Source organism: Pinus tabuliformis, chromosome X (assembly GCF_031772625.1).
Source record: "Pinus tabuliformis cultivar Carrire ecotype Pingquan chromosome X, CPIR1, whole genome shotgun sequence".
NCBI classification, from domain to species: Eukaryota; Viridiplantae; Streptophyta; class Pinopsida; order Pinales; family Pinaceae; genus Pinus; species Pinus tabuliformis.
Genome location: NC_142308.1, coordinates 1316647092 through 1316667883, shown reverse-complemented (window position 1 = coordinate 1316667883; position 20792 = coordinate 1316647092).

The following is a 20792-nucleotide window of genomic DNA, read 5'->3' as shown; positions in this document are numbered from 1 at the left end:
GGTGATGGTTTATGGCCAATATCAGAGTGGGCGAAGCTTGTGGTGGTGTCCATCAAGGCACTTCTTCTGCAATTGTAGCCAAATTTTGTTTCCAACGTGGAATTTGTGTGACACTCGACACTCATCATGGCATTGCTTGTACTTAGCATTGGATCTATCCAATATATCATGGACCTATTGGTGAATGTGTTGAATTCACTCAATGAAGTTGTTAGCCCTTTCAGCTTCAGACTGCACGTCAGTTGAATCTACCTGAGTGGCTGCAAATGGTATGGCCACATCAATGGGGCATAATGGCTGAAATCCTAGCCCTACTTGAAAGGCGTTGTGGCCTGTTGAGCTGTGGAGAGCTCTGTTGTAGCTGTGCTGGAAATAGGGGAAATTTTCATCCCATGTGTGTGGATGTTTCGATTTGTACATGTACAAAAGGTCTATGATCATCATATTGACAACATATATTTGGCCATCAACTTGGGGATGGAAAGTGACAGACTTAGTGAGTTTTGTATCCAACATCGACCAGAGACTTGACCAAAAATCACTTAGGAAGCTGCTGTCCCGAACTGAGATAATTGACTGTGGGATCCGAAAGTGCATCCACACTCACTCAAAGAATAGCTTAGTAGTGTCCTCTTTTGTGATACTCTTCTTGTATGCTGCCACGATGGCCATCCTAGAGAATCTGTCGACGACCACAAAAACACAATCATTGTTGTGCTCAATAGAAGGATGGCCCAACATATAATCCATGGAGATATATTCCCAAGGCTGACTAGGAGTAGGTAGAGGAGTATATAGGCCTTGCTTCTTGATGGTTGGTTTGGCAATGGTGCAGGCAGTGCAAGATCTAATGTACTTCCCAACATCATGACTAAGTTTCGGCCAATAAAAATACTTCTTCAATACTGTCACGATTTTCTCTACTCCGAAATGTCTACCAACTCGACTATAGTGTGCCTCCCAAATCATCTTGTCACGCTCACTTGAAGGAAAACATATGTGTCCCAAGTGGCATAATAGTGCATCCTGAAGGTGAAAATTTAGAACTTTCTTCCCTTCCAAAAGTGTTTGGTATATGCTATCGAATTCTAGATCACTCTTGTAAAGATCCGGCCACCCCGAATTCACCTGCCCACAGGAGTCGAACACAGTCACTAATGCCACGATCAGTGGTCGGCTGAGGTAATGAATAACATTATTGGTGCTACCCTTCTTATACTTAATGGTCAAATGGAACTGTTGCAGATAGGTGGACCATTTTTGATGACGATCATTTTTCAAATTCCCTTTTGTCTCTGTGAACTGTAGAGGTCGGTGGTCTGTGTGGACGACCGTTTCCTTCACCGAAATGTAATGCTTCCGTTGATGGCTAGCCTGCACAATGGAATACATTTATTTTTCGTAAGTGGGGTACTTTCAGACTGTGTCTAAAAGTGTCTCACTGTGCTAAGCCACTCCATGCCCATGTTGAGTAAGAACTACACAAATATCATAGTCAAAGGCATCTATCTCAATCCCAAATTGTTGTTTTAGATCTAGTAATGTGAGCATTGGTGTAGAACAAAGGTGATTCTTCAACTTGGTGAATGCCTGCTGCTGAGTTTCCAACCAAAAGAACTTGGATTTTGCTCCGCCCTTGGTGACTTGACTTAGAGGAAAAGTGATATGAGAGAACCCTAACATGAACCTATGGTAGAAATTGGCAACATCCAAAAAGTTGTAGAGATCTGTTAGAGTGGTTGGGGTTGGCCAATCCCGAATGACCTGTATCTTGCATGCGTCCACATGTACAACTTGATCATCAATGATGTACCTAAGATATTGAACCCAGGTCAGGGCGAAGGTACATTTCTCCAAGTTAGCACACAACTTGTGTTGTCGAAGGGTTTGAAGGACCTGTCGAATATGGTGGAGGTGCTCTTCCCAATTCTAGCTGAAGAGCAAGATGTCATCTAAATACACCACCATGAATGCATTGGTGAAGGGCCACATGATGTCATCCACCAATCTCATGAAGGTTGCAAGGGTGTTTGTTAATCCAAACGACATGACCAACCATTCAAAAAGGCCCTCCTTGGATTTGAAGGTAGTCTTCCACACATGGAAGGGTTCGATAAGCACCTGGTGATAACTTCATTTCAAGTCAATCTTGCTGAAATATTTGGCCCCATTGAGCTGGTCCAAAAGGTCATCAATCCACGAGATTGGATACCTATTTCAGATAGTGATCTTATTCAGTGCCTAATAGTCAATACAGAGCCTCTAAGTCCCATCCTTTTTTGTACCAATACAACCAGGCTCCCACAGGGTGATTAGCTTGGTCTATTGTACCCTTTCTATAATAGTTCCTGAATCTGCCTCTTGATCTCATCATTTCCTGAATAGAGTGTCGATAGATAGGTCCATTGGGCAACGACATGCTCAGGGTCAGATCGATGGAGTGTTTGACCTGACAATGCAAAGGTATGCCTGTGGGTGAGGCAAAAATGTGCCTATACTCCTCCATGACCTTGTCAATCTATTGTTGCTATGCAGAGGAGCCTTGCCTGGAAGTAGTGGCCACAACCTTCTTCTTGCCTTGGGGGCGAGTCATAAGGAAAACGAATTTCTTGGTCGAGGAAATGATATTACTGCATTAGTTTGTAGCGATCAAAGAGATGGCAGTAGGTGAGGCTACCTCCGGTATCTTGTACAATTTATTAGCCAAAAGAATAATCATAGAGCAAGGTCTAGAACCATATACAAGATGTCGCTTCCACAAGTATGGTTGTCCTAATAATACATTAGAAACTTCAAGAGGAGCAATGTCTCATAATACCTCATCCATGAAGGGCTTGATGCTATAGGGATGGTGACACTACTCGCTGACGTGAAGATCTTGTCCTTGGTGAAGCCACTCGATGGTGTACGACTGTGGATGTGATGTAGTCTTTAGGCCTAGCTGCTTCATGAGTTCTACTGAAATGAGGTTCTTTTGGCTCCTACTATTGACAATGAACTGCAATGGAGAATCCTTCACCCACATCTATTAGTGGAAGAGGCATTCCCCCTCCTTTGTATCTTCAAGCTCAATTTTCTAGATCTTTGTGGTGGCCACAGTTGCATTGGGTTTTCCATCAATGATTTGCTTCCCTTTGTCAGTCCCCTCATTGGGTTCTCATTTAGATTCGGAACCCGCGTCTAATTTGGAAGCCTTCAACTTGGCCACCAGTGACTACTTGGGTGGACACTCACTTTTATTTTGAGTGGAGCTCTTATGGAACTCACACCATTTTCCCATATCCTTGTTCATCTTCGTCGTGTTTTTCTTTAATTGCGGCTTCAACAGGTTGTCCCGGGTAGCCATGCCTTGGCTTGGTCCCTTATTCTGTGGTTTGGGAGTGCCTTTTCCTTGCTTTGGATTCATAGATCAAAAGTTCTGCTTCTTCTATTTAAACTTATGCTCAATCTTTACAGTGTACCAATATGTCGTGCCAAGCAAGGAAATGTCTAGGAACACCATCTCATCCTGAATGTACTTTTGTAGACTACCATGATACTTGAGCACCAAATTCCACTTAGTATCCTTGATACCTAGCTTCGTGTGAAGGGTATGGAAATTATTTGTGAACTTCGACACATATTGGTCCCTTCCCTGCAATAGCGTGGTCCACTTTATGTATTTATCTTCATTGCTCCCAATAGGGTAATACTATTCCTTGATGGCATCACAGAAGGAATTCCAAGTGGGTGTAGTTGAAAACAACGAGGGTTCATTTTCGTCCTTTTGTTCACAGTAGGTTTCCCACTAGTCCTTGACGTGTTGGGTGGCTTTGAGAAGAGCAAACGTCATCTTTTCCTGATTGGAAAGGTCATGAACTGAAAAATATCCTTCCAATAGATTTAGCCATTTATCTACAATTTCTTCATCTGTGAGGCCTTCGAATATGGGAATATCAAATTTAACTTGTACTTTAAAAGGAGTTGCACCTCCAAAGTGGCTTTCAGATGAAGATGCATTACCTGTGGGTAGTTGTCGAAGGATCTGGGCAAAGTTATCCATCATCGTATCCCTTTGTCGCTTGATGGATTCTTCGAGAAACATTTTGGAAGGATCTCCTACCCCCTCATCTTTATTTTCTTCCACCATGGGAGGTCATCACGTTTTACGAGGTTGATCCTGCAATGGTTCAACCAAATCGAGCCCTAACTCTTTATACCCTAACATCGTCGGGGACATGCAAAGAAAAATAGAGAAAGATCAGACTGCTTTGATACCACTGATCCAAACTTAAAAAAGAATGCAAAAACTTATAGATATACTCATAAACATAGAGATGCTATAGAAAAACACTTAATTTCATTAATAGAAAACAATACTAAACTATGCTTACAAACAAAATGGAAATGAGATAGCTCAGGCAATGGTAGCTTATCTATGAGAAGAGATGTGGTGGCTACATGCCTCTAAATTGTGTTACAATGAGGCTCAATGGCCTTTTTATTATTTAACAATAAGAGAAAACCCTAAACAACCAAAACCCTAACCCGAAGAGATGTAACACCAAGAGTTTATGGGCCCCATTCGGGTTAGTTGGGCAGCGAATTTCCCGAGGTTATAACTTGGTCATACTATCTTCGTTTGACGCGTATGATACCTTGTTGGAAATATCTCTCCGAGGAATATAACTTCTGGTCTGATTACTTACATAATAAACATATGACTTTGCCTAAAAAATGTCTTTTAGGGCCTCAAAACGGCTCCGTAAGTTTAGGACCCGAAAAATTGCCAAAAATAGTAAATTGTGCTACAATTAAGGAAACTAAAACACTGATAGAAACAATGGTGAGGGTCCAAGTGGAATAGGTGGGAGGCCACAAATATCCACCCGGTTCACTTAGATTTTCCCCCTTATGGGGTTTTTCCCTGGCTTGGAGCCTACATCTTATGTTCTTTGTCTTTTTTAATTTTCATGTACTTTATGTTTTAGTAATTTCTTGATGTAGAAGACATAATAAAAGTAATAAAAGCCAACATACATTCACAAGTCATTATAAAAAAAGAGGAATCAACCCTAATCTACTAGAATATCGATTTCTCAACATAAATGAGTTTGTGTGTGCCACAATCCACTGCTCCCCAAATTAATCGAGAACATGATAGACTTATTGGGACCTACACTAGATGTGTTCATCTAGCTAAGTTTAATCCCAAGGTCCAGGGATTTGGTTTTAATGTTGCTTCACACCTTTTCCACTATCGGATATTCCATGATTTGCATACACTTTCTTTGAACTAGATGTGGGACATCTCTCCTCAATACTTGTGTGTTATAACTTTGGATGGTATTAGTCACACACTATGAAATTGAGGGCTCACCTCTTACAGTGGGCACTCACATCTTGGTAAAATTTAATACATAGGAAGGGGTCATGAAGAAACCACTCTAGTAAATTTTCCCTATATGTGGAAGATGGAGATCTCTCACAAAACCCCTTGTCCATTTCTCAAAATTACTATAGCACCTGCAATCAATACCAATATTCAACCCTAGTGCTTTTCCAATTGGAAAATGGTGGTACACATAAAAAGAAACTCACAGAAATTTTAATTCTTCTAGACCCATTAGTTGATGGGACATCCTACCACTTTTTGCACTTGCATTCTTCCGCACTTCCATCTACTCATAGGTGGTGGCAATAATAGTGAATAGAACCAACTCTTAAAACCAAGGTCACTAACCCTCTATATCGGCACGGACACTCTTGGATAGATGCTCCTCGCTTTATTTCAGACTTCAATAATAGCTACATCTTGTCCCTGCTACAACACCTTCCAAATTTTTGGCCTACATTCAATTTTGGAGCTTACCTTGGTCTTCTTTATTGTTGTCGCAAACACTAAGACTCATCACATGTGTTTTCTCTAAGTGTTTTGGTCCCTTTTGCAAGGGAAGAAAAATCTTGTATTTTCACCTAGTAGTTGTTACACAATGTATATAAGCTTATTTGGTTGTTTCAATGCGTTTTATTTGTGCAAATGAGTTGATCTTACAATGTAAGAAATTTTCACACTCATTTCCAAAGTTTTAAGCATTGTCTCACAACTGTCGTCATGGTCATCGCAAAGTGTATCTTTCATGTCACACGTCTCGTAAGTCATTGCAAAGTTGTCACACTAAGAGAAATGTTTTTTTCATCTGTGTTAGATGATTTATGTTGTTGTGTCATCAGGTGTTCAAATTGTTGTGATCACAGTCAAGCCATATCAATAGTTACATCAGCTTTAATGATCCCACATTTAACCAAATTCTAGAAATTTTCCAGTAGCTTAGCTTCATTTGACCATCCTAAACTATGAATTGCATAGTAACAACCATCAAGCTACAACCCTGCCTCTTGACACTACACCATGCGTAGTTCCTACCTCCTAGGACTGCGCACTACATAGTTTCAGTGCTCAAGCCTGGAGCTTGGCCTCCAAAATTTCACAATTGAACCCTCCAACCTGACCCCAACTGCACATTGCACAGTCTCTATCCTCAAGGCCAACCCTTGATCTCCCCAACTACACAATTTCACAATCACTAGGTCTGCTCTACCTTCCAGAACTACACAGTTGGTAGAATTAGTGCTCATTCCCCTCATCCTAGCTCACTCAACTCCCAAACTAAGAAATATTCTTCCTCAGTCTAGTTTGAACTACACATTGTGAAATCTCAAGGCTCAAGCTTCACCCTTAATTGCCTCAGTTGTACAATTATGTAGTCACTAAGCCTCTCCCTCTACTTGTCACTCAGTTTTGACTCAGTCAATCGATAAATATGCAACATCTTATGCTAGGGGTTTATCAGACTGATGTTGTATTTTCATGAGTGAATTGCAGATTCATGTACTCTATCATACCATGACAGGATTATGAAGGAGGATATGGAGGAGGGGAACATACGAGAAGACATATTTTAATCTAGTTATGTAAAGTTGATCAAGCAGGACAAAGAAAAGGGACACCAGTTTGCCACCACAAGTCAATACTTGATATCATTCAAGACTCCTTAACTCTAAGCCATATGGAGGTGGACAAAAGAGAATACTCAAGAAGACACATAGCAAGAAGTAGTAAGAGTGGCTTGAAATTTACATCTCATCATGGATTCCATGTCAGTAGTGTCATGTCATGTCATCTCATGAGTCACCATATGCAACATAATTCTTGTGGATTATGTAATTATCTATTCGAAAATGTATTGTAGAGTGTAAGTCTAAAGGACACATACATAACATGAAGGGTCATGTAAATTTGAAAAGTCATAGTAAGTCAAACAGTGATGAGGGTATTCAAAGAGTCATAAGGGAGGTGAAGCATCACCCCATTAGTTATATATAGACCCCCATTATATGACCAGAGTACTTTTCACCTTGGCTCCTCCTCCAAGGCATTAGAGAGACAATCTAGTTCTTTTGGGGAGCAAGTAGTGGCTCCAACGCTCCATTATTGGAGCTAGTGGTGTTCATTATATACATGTGTTAGGGAAATTTTACTTAATATATGAATCCTAACGGAAACATGTTCTTCATGCATGGATTATGAATATTTGTAAGACAGTTCTGTGAATGTTTTTAATTCATGTTTTTTTTCAACTGTAATAAATTAGTGGAAATATTTCTATTATTTTAGTGCTTATCATATTGACAATGTGGTGTAATGGCTATAATGACCATCACATCTTTGTGGGCTATTCCACTAGATGTTAGACATATTCTTCCTGTTTGTGGGTGTTTCTACTAGAGTGGTATTATTACCTCTATCCTAGAGGCTCACTTTTCTTTCCCTTCGTAGTAGAAGAAACTTAAAACACCTACAATCAAACACTCACCAAGAACACTCACTTTATTTTTGAAGGTACATGTGCACCCCTCTTTCTTGCTGACAGTTAGAGGTAAAGAAAATATTTAATAAAATGAAAACCGAGTTGTATTCTAGATGGGGATCCTATCCCAAATGGTTTGAGGTCTAATTGGGACAACATATCAAGGAGACCCCATGATTTTTGGTAGGTCCAATGCTGCCAACATTTATAGTGCTAGAAGGAGGGAATCTACATTTTTATGGTTGATAATCTCACCCAGCCTAATCCTACTTCTTTCGGTCAAGGAAAAAATATTTCCAACACCTTCCCAGCTCATATTCTTGAAGATGGTGATTCTTCTCAAAACAATTTTGGACAAACTTATGAAATCTCTTACGACCAGATTGGGGCCATCTACTCTATTACCCATAAGTTTTCAAGAGCTTAGGATTAATACCTAGATTACACAATCTTTTCTATTTTCCAAATAAGAATGTGACTTCTCCTACTAGGATATTTCTTTCTATAGTTGAAGATCTAGTTTTTGCCACCCTTAAAGAGTTGGCATAGACTACAAAAAACAAAGAGAAACCAATGCAAACTCCATCGATTAATGATGGTGACGAAGATGAAATTGTACTCTCGGATTATACTTTTCATGGTTTAGGCAATGAAGAAGAAGAAGAAGGTCCATGAGATTTTGACAAGGAGGAGGAAAAAAGAGATGAATATTGATGAGCCTCATAAATGGGTAATTATATGGGCTCATTTTACCTCCTAACCTAGTAAAATCAACCATTCTCTTAGCTTATTGTATGATTTTCTAATTATATTTATGCTTATAGGGTGAGTTGAGTTAGTTATTATGACATGTGGTCTAACATGTATTTAATGCAGATTATTGATCGATTTCAAGGTCAAAATCAAGGATCTAGTGGTCAAATTACAACAATAACTCAAGGTAGATATAGAAGAGGAATTATAGGAGGGAATCCACCTCATTTATTGCTCCTCACATTGAATTCCCCTTCATTCAGCTTGGAGTACAAGCAGACGAATCATGCACTAGAAGGCAGCCAAGCAAGTGGAAGATGATTGATAGTTATCTCGAGTTTTGCGAGCCAAGCCTCCCTAATTTTAAGGAAGCTATTTGTAGCTTCAGATGTATAACTAGAGAGGCCTAGGGCCTCACTAGGGTCGACATTTTTTTTCTTGTGTAAACTCTGCTCAAATTTCGAGCTTACTATTTTATGACAATTTTATGTAATCTTGTTATTTTTTGATAATGAAGATGGAATCCTTTTTGAGCTAGCACTGAGTTACCTCAGAGGGCTGAAGCTCTTGGGTTAGGGCCCAATCCAAGCATCCAATCTTCTCTTTACCTGTATTTGTATGCTTTACTTCAGTTTGTAGATTAGTTTGCTGGTAGATGTATTTCTCTTATGGTTAAGAATAGGTTGCTTTTGATTATTTAGTAGCTTACTTCCATTTTTGCTTTCTGTAGTAGGTTAAGCAATGATAAGAGAAGATTCAAAAGTCTTGTAATAGTACCTTGGCCTCACTTCATCCCTCTGGGACCATGATTTGAGGCAAAGACTCTCTTGCTGCCCCAAAAACATAGATTTTCCTCATTCCTAGGACTTCTAGTGGTTGCAGCTCTGTAGTAGGTTGATAGTCCAGTTTTTCTTTGCTTTAGATCTTCTTTATCATGTTCACTTCCTGATTTGAAATATTCCTTTTGCAAGATTTCCTTTCTTAAATCATTTCCCAACATTTCCTTCTATACATCATAGTTTAGGCCATTTTAATGCAGAACTCTGTTTTTCCTAGGATGCACTCATTTCATTGGTTGCTTGTTTTTCTTGGTTGACTGTCGATTTATATGTTGCAAATCTCTTCCAATAGTAGGCCAGCTTAATAGCAATCACACTCTCCATCTGATCCATGCCCTATAGGTCTCCCAAACCTCACCTCAATTCTTCTCTAGTTTCCTTCATTTTTCATAGAACTTCTTCCTCTCTCCTTGACCAAACCTAATCATCTTTCTCTCTCTTAGTGATTCATGGTAGACCTTAGGTTCACTAACACCTCATTCCAACCTTCATCCACCTTTTCCACCCACTCTACCACCCTCAAAATAGTGAAAATTCCTTTCGGCCTCCTCCTGTAGGCCTCTTGTGGTTTCCCTGTTTTCCTCTTGTAGTTTTCCTGTGTCCTCCTGTAGTTTTTCCTGTAGGCTTTCTTTTGAAGGAAAAGTGTGGGAAAAGCCTCCACAAGGCCACCTAAGAGCTCCTAGTACCCATCCACACCATCTTACATCCTCCCAAGCTCCAAAACCGCCCTTTAACGCCACCTATTCGCTGCCACACTCACACGGAATAAATTAGACGCATATTAAATTCACATAAGAACACATAAAAATCCAACAAAATATGTTTTTTTCTTATTTATTTCCAGAAATAGCATGGCTATATGTTTTTTAATTCATTGAGTAGGTAATGGCATTTCTTTCATGGTTTTCATAGTGTTTTTGGCAAAAGTAGAATTAGCTTGTTAATTACGGTTTACTAGGTTTTGCTTAACATTCCAGTCTTTCTCCTTTCTGCAGTTAGAATAGCATCTGTAGAGTAATATTTCTTTCCTTTCATCGCACATAGAGCTTCTTCTGATATTTATATAAGTTGTCTTGAGCTCGTAGTGGTCTCGTGCCAGTTGACCAAGTGACAACCTGTAGTGAAAACTAATACTTGTGCATATAACACTGATGCTTCCAAGTTTGTTACGAACTCCTGGGTTGATAAAATTAAAGTTGGTAGCCCTCGAGTTGCAGCATTCTTGCTGCAATAGTTGTGCTCACCACATTTTTGCGCCGTTGCCAGGGAAGTGTCAGAGTATTCTGTGATTACTACTTTCTTCTATTTCCTATTGCAACATTCTGCTAATAGTTTATTTCGACAAAAGTAGACTAGTCATTTCTTTTCTTTCAGTTCTGCATTTCCTTGCTTTCCTTTTCAATTATGTAAATTTCCTTTCAGCAAGTTCATTTCCTTTTCAATTTTGTTCAATCACAATTTCAGTTTCTACAGGTACTTTCAGTGTGGGGAAAAAGAAACAAAAAACCAACCAAAAATATTTCCTTTCATGTCTCGTAGCAGTAGAGATAACTTAGGAAAATTTTTGCCCAACACACCCACTACTTCACACAACCAACCTTCTCTCTTCTTCGGTAGCTGCAATCAAGAAGAGCCCTTAGGTGAACATCCAAACATATTTGAAGAACCTATAGGGGAAGAAGAAGAAGAAAACATTCCTCTGGAAAGTGACCTTTGAGCCATTTGAGAAGTGGGGAATGGAATTTGTGGGGCCTATCAACACCCCTTCAAAGAAGAAGCAGTACATCATTGTATGCACTGACTACCTAATAGAGTGGGTGGAGTCAAAAGAAATCAAAACAACAACAGAGGAAAAATTAGCTGAGTTTTTGAGGGAAAACATATTCTACAAGTTTAGGTATCTGAGAGAGTTGGTCACAGACCAAGGCAGTCACTTCACTTCCAACCTGATTGAAGACGTCCTCACACATCATAAGATCAAGCACAGGACTTCCACCCCTTACCATCCACAAGAAAATGGGAAAGTGGAGGTCACTAACAGAGCATTGGAAGGGATCCTAACCAAGGTAGTGAGCAGCAACATAAAAAACTGGGCGAACATATTAGTTGAGGCCACTTGGGCCTACAACACAACATGGAAGACCACCACCGAGTTCACACCCTATGAAATGGTCTATGGGAAGAAGCATTTGCTGTCAATAGAGTTTGAATTCAATACCCTACGGATGGCAGCTCAACTGGACCTACACCTTAGCCATTCATAGAAGGAGAGATTACTTCAGTTCAATGGATTGGATGAATACAGATTGCAAGCCCTTCTCCATACAGAGGTAGTTCATCTTCAGAGAAAGATATGGCATGACAGAAATATCAGGGAGAAGCAATTCCAAGAGGGATATTGGGAACTCAAAGGCAAGTTGAGGACAAGATGGCTGGGACCCTGCATTGCGGAGAAATGCAATGACAATGGTTCAGTTTTGATCAGAACCATTGATGATGAAGCCATCCCCATGCTTGTCAATGGACATCGGTTGAAAGTCTACAAGAAACCCCTCTCCAAGTGAGAGTTTATTTAAGATTTGAATAAAACAATGATGGTAGTGGAGCATGTCTTAGTTTCCACTTCACCCACTCACTAAAGAAAAAAAAAAGAAAAAATAAGGACTCAAGTGGAAACCTCCATGAGGCGCTTGAGTCCCATCACTAGGTTGAAAACCTCTTCTGAGGTGGCCCAGTGATGTCAAAAAAGGGGGAAAATAATAAGATCCCTGGGTGAAAACCTCACTTGGAGGCACCCAGGGCATGCAATTAAGGTGAAAACCTCTCTGAGGTGCCCTAGTTGTTTTCAAAAAAAAAAAAAGAGAAAGAAAAAATGAATTTTTATTGCATTGTAGGTTTGCAGGAGGGCTACAGGGAGTAGAAGAAGGTGCCAAGGGTACCCTGACATTCATACCAGTATCCATCTCATCTTCTCCATACCTTCCTCCATCATTTTTGGCATCTCTTTCACCCCACTGTACCCCTTCTTCCAAAACTATGTTTTCTACAGGAGGCTCTGTTTTTTCTACAGGAGGCTCCTATAGGAGTTACAGAGAGCCAAAAGTGTCTACAGGAGGCAGTTTGAGGGACAAGAAAAGCTTCGTGAGGAACCTATAGTCCCTCTTACCATCTTCAAACCTCCTTACCATCATTTCCAGGCCTGCATCACACTCCAAGCATCATTATTTTTTTTTTTACTTTCCAAGAAAAAACACAGAAAAATGGTTTTTCAGTTTTGAAAGAAAAAACAAAAATAAAAGGAGGAAAAGGCACCATTAACTTTTTCTGAATCTTACCTACTATCCCTCCATCATTAATCTCCATCTCTGGCATCATTCTCGATCTCCAAGCACAAGGAAATAGCTAAAGTTTCAAGGGGAGAAGCAGCTACAGGAGCTCTTATAGGAATTCCTGTAGCAGCTGATCCCATAGAAGTCCAACACCAGCAACAAGGGACAACACATTTGAAGGTTGAAAAGGCACATGTAGCTCAGCTCCAGCAAAAGAAGAACCTGCAAAAACACACAACAACACATCAACAAGTAGAGATAGCATGCATGAGGGAAAATGAAGGCATGCAGCAGAGAAAGCCACAGCACCTCACAGTTGATGGCAACAAATACACTTGGATTACAGGTAAGTAGCTAAGTCACTCCTCTATCTGCATTTGTGTAATTAGGAATCATACGAAGGAAACTGTATGGTTGAAATCAAAAGAGGGAAAGGTGGCCATTTAACTTGGCCACCTTCATTTAGTTGACTCCACTTAGCCGAGATATCACCCACATGTGCACACAGTCAACTCAAGCAAAAGATGTGAAGGACACGTAGTGGAAGGAAGAGTTAACTCCGATGTAGTAATGAGGGGATGATTACGAGGGGGGTCATGATGACCAAGTAGGTGGGGACCAACATTCTTAATCTGGGCAACGTATACCTTGCCAGCTCAGCACTCATAACCGAAAACAACCATAAAAGGTAATGAGCACTCCTCCCTGCACATTCTCACCACCTTTTCTTCAGTTTGTCCTCGTAACTCAGCCACACAGCAGTATTCTTATGCCCCCACAACATTGTATCCACCATCCTCCATCGATTTCCTCCATATCTTTTCTCTCGGTATCTTCTAGAAGAGCCCTATTGGTTTTCTACAAGAGCACCTATAGGAAATCTACAGGAGGGACAATAGGCTTCCATAGGAGGGGTAGTGAGTCATTTTAAAGGGAGAAAACATGATTTTTGGCATGAATTTTAGTCTGAAGAGGTAGGGTTCATGAATGCCCTCTGTTTAATATCAAAATTTGAAAGAGTTTGTCCCAAATTGAAGATAAAATGAGTCTTTAAGAGGGTATAAATACATAAAAAAAAAAAAAAAAAACAAAAAATTTGTTTTTTTAACAAAAAAAAAAAAAAAAAAAACGCAGTCCCCTCTGTTTTTCTATTTCACTCAAAATTCTTTGGCTCCACATCCATATCTGGTCTTTCAAAAGAAGTACAAGTAGTATGACAGGGGGGTTTATGAGAAAAGAGCCCACTAACTCCACTAGACTCCATGCACATCCTCAAGTGGTGGAAATATTTACAAGGCAAACTTGATGAATTTCTTTGAGAAGTTTAGAGGGTTTGATGATGAAATTGCCCATGAATTTTCTGTCTCTCTGGTCCCTCACACAAGAACTCATGCTACTGTAACCATTAGAGGCATCTCCATTGAAATAACCCCTGAATTCATCAATAGGGTCACTACCTTTCCTCTTAGGCTGCCTTGGATTAAAGATGAGAAAATAATTGGCCAGGCTGCCAAGAGGAAATTTTTCCAAGATAATGAAACCCCTGTTGAAGACAAAAATGGAATTAGGAGGGCTAGTGTACCATATCCCTGGGATGAGGTTAGCTACCAAGTAATTAAATACATTTCTTGTGAGGGGAGGCACAACATTGTTTATGGATATCATTTCAGAATCCTCCAAGCATTGAGATATGGAATGGATACCCCAGCACATCAAAATCTTAGTATCACTTACTTTCTTCTTTAGTCCCTCATTGACTCCAGCACCAAGGTACAAGAAGCAAATTCACAATAGCTAGCTCACCATGGCATAATCAAGATCCTAGTAGAAGAAGCCCTCCATACCCTTACAATCCCTATAGAATGGGAAGTTTTCAGAAATATGACAGCTGAGGATGACATCAAGGCATTAACCTATGATGTCAGTCCTGCTGTCAGTGAGGAGGGAGAAAAAAAAGGAGGAGAAGATGAAGCCAGTGGTGAAATAGCATAGTAAGAGAGGAAGGAGGAAAGAATGGAAATAGAGGAGGGGAGAGTTGAAGAGACATAGTAGGAGGAGGAAAAAGAGACAAAAGAGGGAGAAAAGAAGGCAGAGAGGAAAGAGAAAAGACAAGAGTCCCCTGAAACTTTCGAAAGAGAAGCAATAGCTGCCCTCACTGCCCTCAGTACACCAGTCAAGTAGAAGCAGAAGAGGAAAAGAAAAACCTCCATGTTTTTTAGGGCAAGAAAGAGTACCAGAATTAAAACACGCAATCCTCAATCCTCATCAAAGACTTCCATTAACATTGAAGATTCACCATCTGCCAAGGTGAAAGAATCTCCTTCCAAGACACCCATAACCTATGAAAGGAGGACTACAAGTTCTTCTACATGGAAGGGAAAGGAAATTCTACAAGACCCCAAACTAGACTTACAGGAGGCTAAAACAATCCTACAGGAGACACTGTCAAAACTATAGGAGACACAAAAACTTGAGGAAAAGACAGGAGGACAGCGAGAGGTGAAAGAGGAAGCACAAGAGCTACAAGAACTTGACCCCTAGCCTAATCTTGACTCCTATTACAGATTACTTGAGGAAGCAAGATAATCCCATAGAAATTTGCAATTCCACTATTTTTCGAATTGGAGAAAGAGAGAGTGAGAATGCATAGGTGGATGCAAATAGCCAAGTCCAAAGGAGTTGAGGGTATTGGGCACATGGAAGACAAACTCAGGGAAATGGGTAGGGAATTGAGTGCTCTCAGAGACAGAGAAGCCACTACAAGAAGCCACCTTTAGAATGAGAATGAATTACTAAGGAGGCAGTTGTAGGAGAAAAAGACTCATTTGGCATACATGTCTAGCTTATCCATAGAAGCATTACAATGCAGAACAACAGCCAAATCTTATGGCCTCTATCTGAAGGATCAATGGCTTCAATTCCAAATAAAAACTTTGGCACAAAGAGGCATAATGCCTTTCTAAGACTACAGGCAGTTCATGGAATTGTGTTACCAAAGAACCTCTGAGGACAAAGAAAAGATGGCAGAGTTCTATCTACACAACATGGCCCTCACAGACCTAAATGTGTGGGACCCCAATGCGAATCTAGGGGATTTGCAATTAATGGCCATGGCATCATGGATGAATCATGAAGAATTGAGGGTAGTAGAAATGAAAAGATTGTTAATAAAAGAGAAAAATGAACCATTGATGATAAGAGCTGAGCGATCAGATCCTATGGCACTCATTAGCACACACAACCTGCTAGCTAATGACCCTCAGATTGCCCCTAAATATCTAGCCAATCAAGAACAAGCCATTGCACACTTCGAAGATATGCTTAGGCTACCTGGGGATGACTGTGTGCATGCATGCATGAGAAGATGGAACACCCTATCCCATAGCTTGCAGATCAGAGAATACCATTCCCCCATGAGGTTGAAGGAGGCATTGAAAAGAGTGCCAATGTACAAGCGCTCCATGCAAAGGCTGAAGGTAAACTGGATTGGCCTGAAACTGGGTCCTCCACTCATATTAGGCATGCTGGAAGGTAGAAGAGAAGAAGAAGAGAAGGAGCAGTGGAAGGACATAGACAGAAAGCCAAGATTTTATGGAGAACATGAGCAGACGACATCAAAATCTTGGAATGTTATGAAGGCCACCAAGGCCATGAAAGACCAAGAGATTGACTAGGTTTCTTAGAGGATGAGTAACACCTTTAGTAGGGGGTGATGATGAGCCTCACAAATGGGTAATTATATGGGCTCATTTTACCTCCTAAGCTAGTCAAATAAACCATTCTCTTAGCTTATTGTAGAATTTTCTTATTATATTTATGCTTATAGGGTGAGTTGTGTTAGTTATTATGCCATGTGGTCTAACATGTATTTAATGCTGATTATTGATGGATTTCGAGGTCAAAGTCAAGGATCTAGTGGTCAAACTATAGCAATAACTCGAAGTAGACAGAGGAGAGGACTTATAGGAGGGAACCCCCCTTATTTATTTCTCCTCACTTCGAATTCCCCTTCATTCAGCTCGGAGTACAAGCAGCCGAATCATGCACTAGAAGGCAGCCAAGCAAGTGGAAGATGATTGATAGTTATCTCAAGTTTTGGGAGTCAAGCCTCCCTAATGTCAAGGAAGTTGTTGATAGCTTCAGATGTTTAAGTAGAGAGGCCTAGGGCCTCACTAGGGTTGACTTTTTTTTTCTTGTGTAAACTCTGCTCAAATTTCGAGCTTACTATTTTAAGACAGTTTTATGTAATCTTGCTATGTTTTGATAATGAAGATGGAATCCTTTTTGAGCTAGTAGTGAATTACCTTAGAGGGCTGAATCTCTTGGGTTAGGGACGAATCCAAGCAGCCAAGCTTCTCTTTACTTGTATTTGTATGCTTTACTTCAGTTTGTAGATTAGTTTGCTGTTAGATGTATTTCTCTTATGGTTAAGAATAGGTTGCTTTTGATGATTTAGTAGCTTGCTTCCATTTGTGCTTTCTGTAGTAGGTTAAGAAGTGATCAGAGAAGATTCAAAAGGCTAGCAACAGTGCCTTGGCCTCTCTTCCTCCCTCTAGGACCATGATTTGAGGCAAAGACTCTCTTGCTGCCCCAAAAACACAGATTTTCCTCATTCCTAGGACTTCTAGTGTTTGCAGCTCTCTAGTAGGTTGATAGTCTAGTTTTTCTTTGCTTTAGATCTTCTTTATCATGTTCACTTCCTAATTTTCAATATTCCTTTTGCATGCTTTCCTTTCTTACAGCATTTCCCAGCATTTCCTTCTATACATCATAGTTTAGGCCATTTTAATGCAAAACTCTATTTTTCCTAGGATGCACTCATTTCATTGGTTGCTTGATTTTCTTGGTTAGCTATCAGTTTCTATGCAGCATATCTCTTCCAGCAGTAGGCCAACTTACTAGCAATCACACCCTCTATTTGATCCATACCCTATAGGTCTCCCAAACCTCACCTCAATTTTGCGCTAGTTTCCTTCATTTTTCATAGAACTTCTTCCTCTCTCCTTGAGCAAACCCAGTCATATTTCTCTCTCCTGGTGATTCATGGTAGACCTTAGGCACCCTAAAACCTCATTCCAATCTTTAGCCACCTTTTCAAACCACTCTCACACCCTCAAAATAGCGAAAATTTATCTCGGCCTCCTCTTGTAGGCCTCCTGTAGTTTCCCTGTTTTCCTCCTGTAGCTTTCCTGTGTCCTCCTGTAGTTTTTCCTGTAGGATTTATTTTAAAGCCTAAGTGTGGGAAAAGCCTCTAGAATCGCACCTAAGACCTCCTAGGACCCATCCACACCATCCTACATCCTCCCAAGCTCCAAAATGGCCCTCTAACGCCACCTGTTCACTGCCACACTCACACACAATAAATTAGATGTATGTTAAATTCACATAAGAACACATAAAAATCCAAAAATATGTTTTTTGTTTATTTACTTCCAGACATAGCATGGCTAGATGTTTTTTACTTCTTTGAGTAGGTAATGGCATTTCTTTTTGGAAAAAGTAGAATTAGCTTGTTAATTAGGGTTTACTAGGTTCTGCTTTACACTCCAGTCTTTCTCCTTTCTGCAGTTAGAATAGTATTTGTAGAGTAATACTTCTTTCCTTTCATCACAAATAGAGCTTCTTTTGAAATCTATAGAAGTTGGCTTGAGCTCCTAGTGATCTCGCGCCAACTAACAAAGTGACAACCTGCAGTGAGAACTAGTACTTGTGCATATAGCACCAACCCTTCCAAGTTTGTTATGAACTACCGGGTTGAAAAAAGTAAAGTTGGTAGCCTAGGAGTTGCAACATTCTTACTGCAATACTGGTACTCAAGAAATATATGGCAGACTAAAATCTCGACTTGATGTCTTACAGACCACTTGTGCTACTAAGTGTTTTACACAATATGCCAAGACACCTAGAGAAGTTGTTAACAAAGTATGAACATGATAATGCAGTAAAAGTGAAGGATCATCTAGACAACTTCTAACTACATCTAATAATGTTAGAGGTACATTACCATGATTTTCATGTAGCCTTTTCCTATGTACCTTATATGGAAGAGTAGTTGTATGGTATCACAGTCTTCCTCTGAATTGAATCCAGAATTGGAAGGGTTTTAAAAATATTTTTCTAGAAAAGTTTACTAATGACAAAACCCCCGCCATGTTATTGAGAGAGTTGGGCAATATCAAGATGGAGTAGAAATAAAAGGTGAAATGTTTCAACCATAGGTTTAATCACATATTGAAAAAATTTCCTACAAAAATTAAACCTCATAAATCCATAAAAATGTATTATATGCATATGCCTTATCGACAAGCATTTCACATTTTGTGAAAAGAACTACGAAAGAAATTCTAGCTGAAAAGTATGAAGAATAAATCACAGTTTAAAATGACTTGTGTGTGATTTGATTGATCGCCAATGATGAACCATCAAAGGACTCCAAAGGCACGGGAAAAAGGCTTTAGGCCTCCATAAGCAAAGCCAAGGAGAAAGAACCAACTACTCTTAAGAGCTTGACTCACACCATCAAGTTTCTATCATATGAGTTGGCAAAGTGGAAATAAAGGTTAAGCAAGACCACCATGAGCATCAAGCCTCCTATGTTAAAATTTCTGAGAAGGGTTTCCAACTCCGGTAGTAGCAACAACCAGTCGACCAATTCCCCACAATGCTTGAACGTTGTGTTGAATAATCAGAGTATGGGCATGGATAATTATTGTTCATTTGATTAGGAGTACCATTCAGAAAAAACATTCCCATAATGGAACCACAACATGAATGCTCTTGATACACATATCATTAATGCAACACTTTCTGATTTGGAGACTGAGTCGGTGGAAGGGAAGGAAGAAAATGCTATAGCCAAAGAAGTTGTGATTGTTGGACACATTGAATACATTTAGTTGTGTTTACACAGCTGAGAATAAGAGTGTCGAAGAATAAGAACTAAGTGAGGCCCTGGTCCAATAGTAAAATTGTTGATACAAGTTAAGAAGCCAAGGGTCGATATTCGAACAAAAGTTAACAAGGAAAAAATTGAAAGAGCATTTGTTGAGAAAAGTCACTCCGCTTGTCAACATAGCCCAGAATAGTTAAGACAAGTCTAGAAACATGGCTACAACTAAAAGTTCTTCCACGAGCAACAAAAGCAAGTCTACTATTCTAGAAGTAGCAAATCAAGTTACTCCTTTAGACACTTCAGAAATGTCACCCATACTAGATTACAACATAGTTGATGACCTGAAGAAAGCTCATGCAAACATTTCACTCTTTGAACTGACAAGGATCATGAGCTAGTGGGAACTACTTGTCTGTGCACTCAAACAGTCTACCTCAAGTAACAATGCTTCTTTGTAGAAGGGATTTGGTAAGCACTTTGGTACCCTAGAGTCTGTGCTTAATGCTTTAACATTATATGTGAACACACTCTTCCGTCCCTTTCTATTAATGTTTGAAATTTTTAATTACAATGCGTATAATTTATTAGTTGATTATGGTGGATCTATAAACATAATTCCTTAATTTGTAGTAAAGAAAATCATTTCCAAATGGGATAAAATGGATGCACAGATCATTCGGTTGGACAAGACTCTTTTCCATGTTGTAGGTGAACTTAGAAATGTGTTTATTCACTTATCATCTAACCAACAAGTTTATCAATATATAAGTATAGTAATTATGGATATCCTGGAAGCATATTGTGTATTACTGAGAAGATAATGGTTTAGCAAATTCAAGGGTACTTTTCTACAGACAGATCACATTTATGACTTTCGTATAAGGGTAGTAACAAACAAATCAGGGTAAACTCAGAGCCTTACATGAAACATATTGTGACTCCCTTTGGGGGAAAAAATGAACTAGTTACTTTCAAAGATCTTATATTTAGATATTTATTCTCAACCATCCCTAGTCCCAGCTGATACATAGTTGCAACTCCTTCATAGTCGAACTACCGAAAATAAAATTTGTACAATAAATAGTAGTAGTAGTAGTGGTAGTAGTGTAGTGCATAGTCCTTATACATA